This window comes from Vombatus ursinus, unplaced genomic scaffold (genome assembly GCF_900497805.2).
Source record: "Vombatus ursinus unplaced genomic scaffold, bare-nosed wombat genome assembly UNPS02014818.1, whole genome shotgun sequence".
Lineage (NCBI taxonomy): Eukaryota > Metazoa > Chordata > Mammalia > Diprotodontia > Vombatidae > Vombatus > Vombatus ursinus.
The window spans coordinates 4,930-12,456 of NW_020954596.1; the positions used below are offsets into that span (position 1 = coordinate 4,930).

General features: G+C 41.3%; 2 non-coding genes across 2 annotated transcripts; one reads left to right on the forward strand and one right to left on the reverse strand.

Annotated features, from left to right (window-relative positions):
• Positions 1–2,678: 2,678 nt before the first annotated feature.
• TRNAA-AGC lies at positions 2,679–2,751 on the reverse strand. The gene has a single exon. It is a non-coding gene; the product is annotated as a tRNA-Ala (tRNA).
• Positions 2,752–3,500: 749 nt separating this feature from the next.
• Positions 3,501–3,573, forward strand: TRNAA-AGC. Its single transcript has one exon. It is a non-coding gene; the product is annotated as a tRNA-Ala (tRNA).
• Positions 3,574–7,527: the final 3,954 nt, after the last annotated feature.

The following is a 7,527-nucleotide window of genomic DNA, read 5'->3' on the forward strand; positions in this document are numbered from 1 at the left end:
AACTGCATGTGTATGACCTATATCAAATTGCTTGCCTTCTCAATGAGGTTGGGGAAGGGGAAAATATGGAATTCAAAAAAAAACCCCATCGAATGTTAAAATTTGTTTATACATGCAATGGGGAAAATAAAATATTGAATTTAAAATTAAAAAATATATGTTGAATTAAAAAAAAAAGATACTGGAGTGGTTTTCCATTTCCTTCCCTACTTGATTTTTACTGATGATGAAACCAAGGCAAACAGTCTTGAAGCAGCTTGACCAGGGTCACACAGCTAGTAAGGGTCTGAGGTCAGATTTGAATTCAAAAAGTTTTTCCTGACTCCTGGCCTGGGTCTCTGTCCACTGTACCACCTAGTTAGAATTAAATATTGTGCCTCTCCTGACTGACTCATAGAGGCTGGCAGAAGGGATATATTGGAAAATAAAGGTAATATCAGTATTTTTTTCTTTTTTAAATAGGAACATTTTGTTATTTTTAAAAAAGAGAGAGAATGAGAATGAGTTGCTTAGGGAACTGTTTTCTATTGGAGGTCTTCAGGTAAAGGTTGGAAGACTACTTTGGGGATATGGGTTGGACTAGAAACCTCAGGTCTGTGGAATGGGATCGTGTTAGAAGACACCAGGAATGAGAGTCTTCAATTTAAGCAAAGGATTTAAAGAGATTCATTTACATCTCAAATGGAATTCCAAACTATTAGTCAGGGTACTTACTATCTCTGACATCCTAAGACTTATTCATTTGTTGTTATAAAATATAATAATTTTATTTGGTTGAAATATAAGCTAAGAATTTTTTTTTTTCTAATATAAGGTTCAGGACACCAAGGTGAAGTGTTAGGTGTAATCTAGAGCCAGGAGGATTTTCGAACCATACCGCTAGCATAAAGAAATTAGATTGCTCATTGAAATTGCCTATCAAAAGGTAAAAACTTGGTTAATTTTTGTTGTTGATGTTGTTACAAGGAATGGCTTATGGGGAAGGAATATATCCTGAAATTGCTGATTTTTCTAAATCAAGAAAACAAACAAAAAAAACCCCTCTTTCCTTTCCCCTACTGGAACTAAGGTTACCACCCCAAGCTCATATTCCCTAACTCCCTGAAATCAACCCATTCCTTTCACAGTAGCCGACATTTCAGTGGTTCCCCACTTTTCTCCCTTGTAAAACAGTTCTTTAGGTTCCTGGACCAATGTTCCTTTTAAAAAATGTCCCAAGAAGATAACATGAATATCCTCTTTCCTCCCTTTCTAACCCACATCAGCCAGGAAATTGATTTGGAAAAGGCAAACCTTTGTTTGCCAGGAGCGAGGTATACTGAGTAACAGCTAGGATGCTGCCCTTGTAAAGGCAGAAATGCCCACAGAAACTAGAGGAAGACTTTTACGACTTTGGGACTGTTAGTGGCAGAATTTGCATAAGACCAGGCTGAGTTTGCCAGAATGGGTTTTCATTTGCAGTGATCGTGATACCACCCGCATTAATGGAGTCATTGGACTTCAGCTGAAGACTGTGCTCTATGGGCAGACAATCATTCTAAACTAGAGACAAGAGATAAAGCCTAAGCATAGCGAGTCGAGTGGGAGAGGACTGACCATTAACTGGACACATACAGCATTTACTCCAAAGAGGAGCTATTTATTAGATTCCCCACTAGATGGCAGATCCAAACGGAAATCTAGAAACTTTTATTATTAACCCCAGAGTAAACGTTTTGAGTGGCCCAGATAGGTTTCATTCTACGTGCTGTATGTAATAATATCACTTATATGTTTTCCTCAGACAGAAGACATATGATTTGTGAATTAGCAAAAGAGTGCAGCAATCTCCTGAGAGATGGGCACCAAATTCACCGTAGGCCACAGGAGTAACGACGGCTTCAGGTGCCTACAACACTTGCCAGGGTCCATTATAGAAGCCACGAAGGAGAATCTGTGGCTGTACTCCAACCATTAAACAGCATATATACCCTGGGTATAAAAAAGGCGTAGGTATCGCCAGGACTTAGCAGAGTGTCTAGCACATGGCTACTTAATAAATCCCTCTTGCCTTGCCTTGCCTTCTGGTATGTGCACAACCCTATGACTGGGATGCAGGGAGCAATAAAATTGAGGTAAAACCCCATGAACCTGTTTCCCACCTAGCAAGGTGATAATACCAACTTGGATAAAGATAGCACACGATATTCCTCAGTAAGCTAACTGGAGCTCTAATGGAAAGTGGGAAGCAAATTTCTAGGGAAGGACATGGCCAACGATTATCAGGGCAGGCATGCTCTTATTGGACTCCCAAGGAAGGATAGGATTTTATCAGGTGAAGAGAGGAATGAACGGCATAGGGAAGAGTCTGAAAAGGCACAGAACGAATGCATGGAATCACCACAATAAAAGTCCTAAACAAGCTACAGAAGCTGACATCCAGCCAGAGACCTTTCCATGTTCAGGTTAGGGAACGGCTTCTTCTTCAATTTTCGGGCAGGATTACAAGTTCTCCCAGGATGGCGGGGGCATAAGAGCCCAGCACCTTAGGTAATGGGTGATGGTTTGAAGCCTCGTCAGTGTAGACACTCTCGCATAAATTGAGCGGATCATCTTCCCAGTCCCGAGGACCGTTCTCCATTCCATCACATCTTGGGATCCCTGAAAGGTGTTATGTCCAACGGACGGAAAAACTGGGCTGGAGGATGCGGGTATCGATCCCGCTACCTCTCGCATGCTAAGCGAGCGCTCTACCATCTGAGCTAATCCCCCATACAACATACCTTTATAAATAGGTTCCTAGATGGCCTAAATTACTCAACGCCTAGCGCTTCCTTTCGCACAGAAATTGAAATCTTAAAGGCAGGAAGAAACTGGGGAAAGAAAGAGCAAGGAGGGGACGGTGGGAAATACCAATGTGGTGGAAAAGAAGGATTCGATTTTAAGGAAGGGGAGTAGATGTAGTTGAATGGAGAAACTGAAGGTGTCTCACTTTCTAGGCTCCTTCAGACGACTACCAATGGAGAATTGGAAGAAGCGGCACCCAAGATAAAATTTGCAAGGGAAATCTGTAAAATCATGTTGGTAAGAGGGAAAATGTGGCCTGATCAAGACGTGTGGCGTGGATGAGATAGACCTGAAAGGGGCTGGGGAACTCACCTATTATAACTTTATCCTCATTTTACAGATGAGAGAAAATGAGTTCCAGAGAGTATCAGTAATTGCTCTCGGGTTACACGAAGAAAAAACCATGAGAGTCATGATTAGAATTCAGTTCTCTCAACTCTAAATCCAGCACCTGACTGACCCAGGAAAGCTGCACTAGTTTAGACGTTTCCATCACTCTTCCAAGCACCTCTTCATAAAGAACCTCAAGACCCTTCGTAAAGAACCTCCCCTCCTTGCTCTTTCTTTCCCCAGTTTCTTCCTGCCTATAGGATTTCAATTTCTATGCAAAAGAAAGCCCTAAGCGTTGAATAATTTAGGCCATCTAGGAACCTATTTATAAAGGTATGTTGTATGGGGGATTAGCTCAGATGGTAGAGCGCTCGCTTAGCATGCGAGAGGTAGCGGGATCGATGCCCGCATCCTCCAGTCGTGGTACTCACGCCTCTTTAGTACCCGCGGCACTTGGCGGAGGAAAGAGCTCCGCCTCAGTCCTCATTCTAGGAGGATACCCAGGCCAACCACCTCTTCCTTTTCCACGCAGTCGTGATCCTTTATACTTCTCCATTATGACCCCTCATCCAGTATCTTCTTTCCCACCTTTTTTCCTCCTCATCTATTTTCACCTTCCTTTTGTTTATTGTCTTCCCTCATTAGACTGTTGGATTCTTTAGGGTAAGGATTCTTGTTCTTTTTCTTATTTGTATCCCCAGGATTTAGTAGAGTACCCGGAGCATATCGCTGTTCAGTCATTTTTCAGTCCTGTCCAACTCTTTGTGACCTCATTTGGGATTTTCTTGGCAAAGATACTGGAGTGGTTTGCTATTTCCTTCTCCAGTTCATTTTACAGATGAGGAAACTAAGGCAAACAGGTTTAAGTGATTTACACAGGGTCACAAAGCTAGTAGGGGCAGCAAGGTGGCACAGTAGATAGCCCACTGGGCTTGGAATCAGGAAGGCTCATTTTCATGAGCTCAACTTCAGACAAAGACTGAAAAAAAGGATTTATAAATGAAACTGCTAAATGAAAGTTTTGGAAAAGAAATGAGAACCATGGAGGAAAGACATGGAAGGAGAATTCACAGCTTAGCAGAAGAGTTACAAAATCTTTTGTGTAACAGTCCTGAAATAATAAGAAACAAAATCTACAGCTGAAACAAATAGAAGTAAATAAGGCATCCTGTATAAAAAAAGAACCTGGAAAATACCATAAAGAAAAGGAATTCTAAAACCATTTGGACTAACTGAAGGCTATGATCCTGAAGATGGGAAAAGGATAGGGATAACTCTGAGTGAAGTAGTCAAAATCATCACAGTGAAATTTCTCAAGCACAAGCAAATCAACATCCTGCCAGGGACTTTGGGATTTTTAGGCTGGCGGGTTTTTTCATCTTCACACTTCAAGATTGATGAGGATTCAGATGACACATTCTCAGGGGATAGAATGTCATGAGAGCCAAGCACCTGGGATGCAGCTGCTTTAGCAGGAACGAAGGTGGAGGTCTTCAGGTTTCCTGGAAATCCAGGGCATTCATTTCTCCTGGTGACTACCAGGGGAAGAAGATGGAGGTGGGGAAGGCTTGTATTTCATCAACTCTTGGATTTCATTGGAGAAATCATGACTGGTTGGGAACACTGGAGAGAATTGAAGGGAAGAAAAAGTGGGGGATGGAGGCATTGTCTCTGACATGCTAAGCAAGCTCCTAACATCAAGCTATTTTCCCCAGACCTAGAAACATCACTAACAGAATATATTTACCTAATGCCTGGAACCCTCCTTCTAAGGAATCAAAGTACCAAAAAGCAACAAGAGCCTCAGGGGTGGGGTCGGGTGGTCATGAGAAGGAGCAAGGTACAGAGTGTCTCAATGTCCAATGTAGCTGAAGGAGGGATCAGACCTTAGGATTGATGAGTGGACCTCACTGGATTTAGAAAGGTCAGTGCAAGGACTTCACTTCCTAGGCTCCTTTACAGGCAGCTGTGATGGATTTTGAGGGGACAAAACACTTCACAAGCTTTTCAAGGGACCAATTCCCAATGCATTTCCTTCCAAAGATACTCTTTAAAAGGATGGAGAGAAAAAGGATAAAAAGTGCATCTTGATGAAAGCAGGTGGCAAGGATCAGATTTAAACCCAAAAGAGACCACTGAGACTGTGCAGACAACTATGTGGAATGAAAGGGAATTCAACACACTATGTGCTAATTCTGGCAATCATTTCTCTGCCTTTAACAGGTCTGAAATGGGGGAGTCCCAGCACAGATTTCCAGAGTCCCGAAGACTTCTGCTTTTCTGAAGGAGCGGAAGGGAAATAATTCAGTTTGAGGGCATCTGGTAGGAGCAGAAAGACAGGGAACTCAGTAGGCCTGCCTCACTTGGGGTGGAATGAGGAAGAGGAAATAAATTCCAAGGGAGAGGCACAGAGACAGGGAGGAACAGACAGACACTTGTTTAGCCCAGGTGAGTGACTCTGCTATCCAAAGAGCAAAGAGATTGAGTACATGCTGGTGGCCTTGACCTCAGGAGATAATTGTAATAAGTTCAGTGTCCCCTTATGCTTCCAAATGAATTTAAAAGAAGGAAGCATTCAACTCTAACTGTCAGCCACCAAGGCAGTCAGATGGAAGGACTAACAGACAGTAAGGTTTAGTAAAACCCTCTTCCTATCTATGACTCCCCCCAACCCCCTTACACTCTCAGTGGGTCACAAATTAAGACATAAGCTTCACCTTCCTAGACTAACTGTCAAAATCATGTCAAAAGAAGAAGTTGAAAAAGGAATCAAAAGATACTACTCCCCTCAAGGGATGCCAAGATACCCAAAGGTATTTATGTGGAAGCCTTTGGCATTTTCCTTAGAATCAAGTGGCAAAATTGCCTCCTCATCTTCCTCATTGTGTCCCATTCCACTGACCAGCCCTCAGTGTCTGCCCCCTTTCAAGGAATCATCTCCAGGCTGCCTCCTTGAGCTCCAACCAGGGCTCAAAGTGGGAGTCAGGCTAGTAGGTTTTCTACTTAGAAAGCCCTTCTTGGAATCAAAATAAAAACAGTCTTTGTGGCTAGTTTTGGTATCCTGAGTCCCCTGGGATGAAACAACTGTTCTCTGATTCCTACTTTGATTTTTTTCTTTGGGTTTGCATCTATTCCAAATTATGGACTTAGACAATGACACTTCATGGGTTCCAGTGGGGTGGGGGTGGGGGGGAGAGAATTCATGCTCACTAGATCTTGAAAAATAATTCCTTGGTGGAGTTGTGAATTGCTCCAACCATTCTAGACAGTAATTTGGAACTATGCCCAAGGAGCAATCAAACTGTCCATACCTTTTGATCTAGCAATATCACTACTAGGTCTGTATCCCAAAGGGATCATTAAAAAAAGGGAAAAGGACCTATGTGTATAAAAATATTTATAGCAGCTCTTTCTGTGGTGGCAAAGAATGCGAAATTGAGGGGAAACCCAGCAACTGGGGCATGACTGAACAGGTTGTGGTATATGATTGTGATGGAATACTATTGTGTAATAAGAAATTATGAGCAGATGGATTTCAGAAAAAAAAACCTGGGAAAACTTACATGAATTGATGCAAAGTGAAGTGATCAGAACCAGGAGAACATTGTATGCAGTAATAGCAATGTTGTGCTATGATGAGCTCTGAATAACTTTGCTCTTCTCAGCAATACAACAATCCAAGACAATTACAAAGGATTCATGACTCACATTCAAAGAACTGATGGAGTTTGAATACAGATCAAAACATACTTTTTTTCACTTTCTTCATCTTTTTTTGTGTTTTTTTCCTTTTTGAACTGTTTCTTCTTTCACAACAAGACTAATATAGAAATATGTTTTACATGATTGTTCATGCATAACCAATTTAAAATTCTTACTTTTTGAAGGAGAGAGAAGAAAGGGAGGAAGGGATAAAATTTGGAACTCAAAATTAAAAAAAAAAGAATGTTCAAAATTGTCTTTACACGTAATTGGAAAAAATACTATAAAAATAAAATAATTCCCTCTCTCCCACATTCTCTCTTTTCCTCACCCTTTCCTCTTTTACAATCTCATTCCTTAATTCTGTTCATATTAAGAATGGACATTATCTTTGTGATGCAATCAGTTATTCCATTCTGTTGTTAATCAAAAAGACTGATGGTTTAAGATCACCAAAGACATTTTAGAGCTTCTTGGGTAGTCTCTTCTGTATGCCTCTCTCTCTTTTTCCTTAGTATTCCAAACCTGTTTCACTTTTCCTATATATTCTAGGGTCATTCCCAAATACTGGACCAGCATCACACACACCAATGCAGGTAGCCAGCTTCTCTAAAATATATGAATTAAGTGGACAAAAAAAGCATTTAATATGTGCCAGACACTATGCTA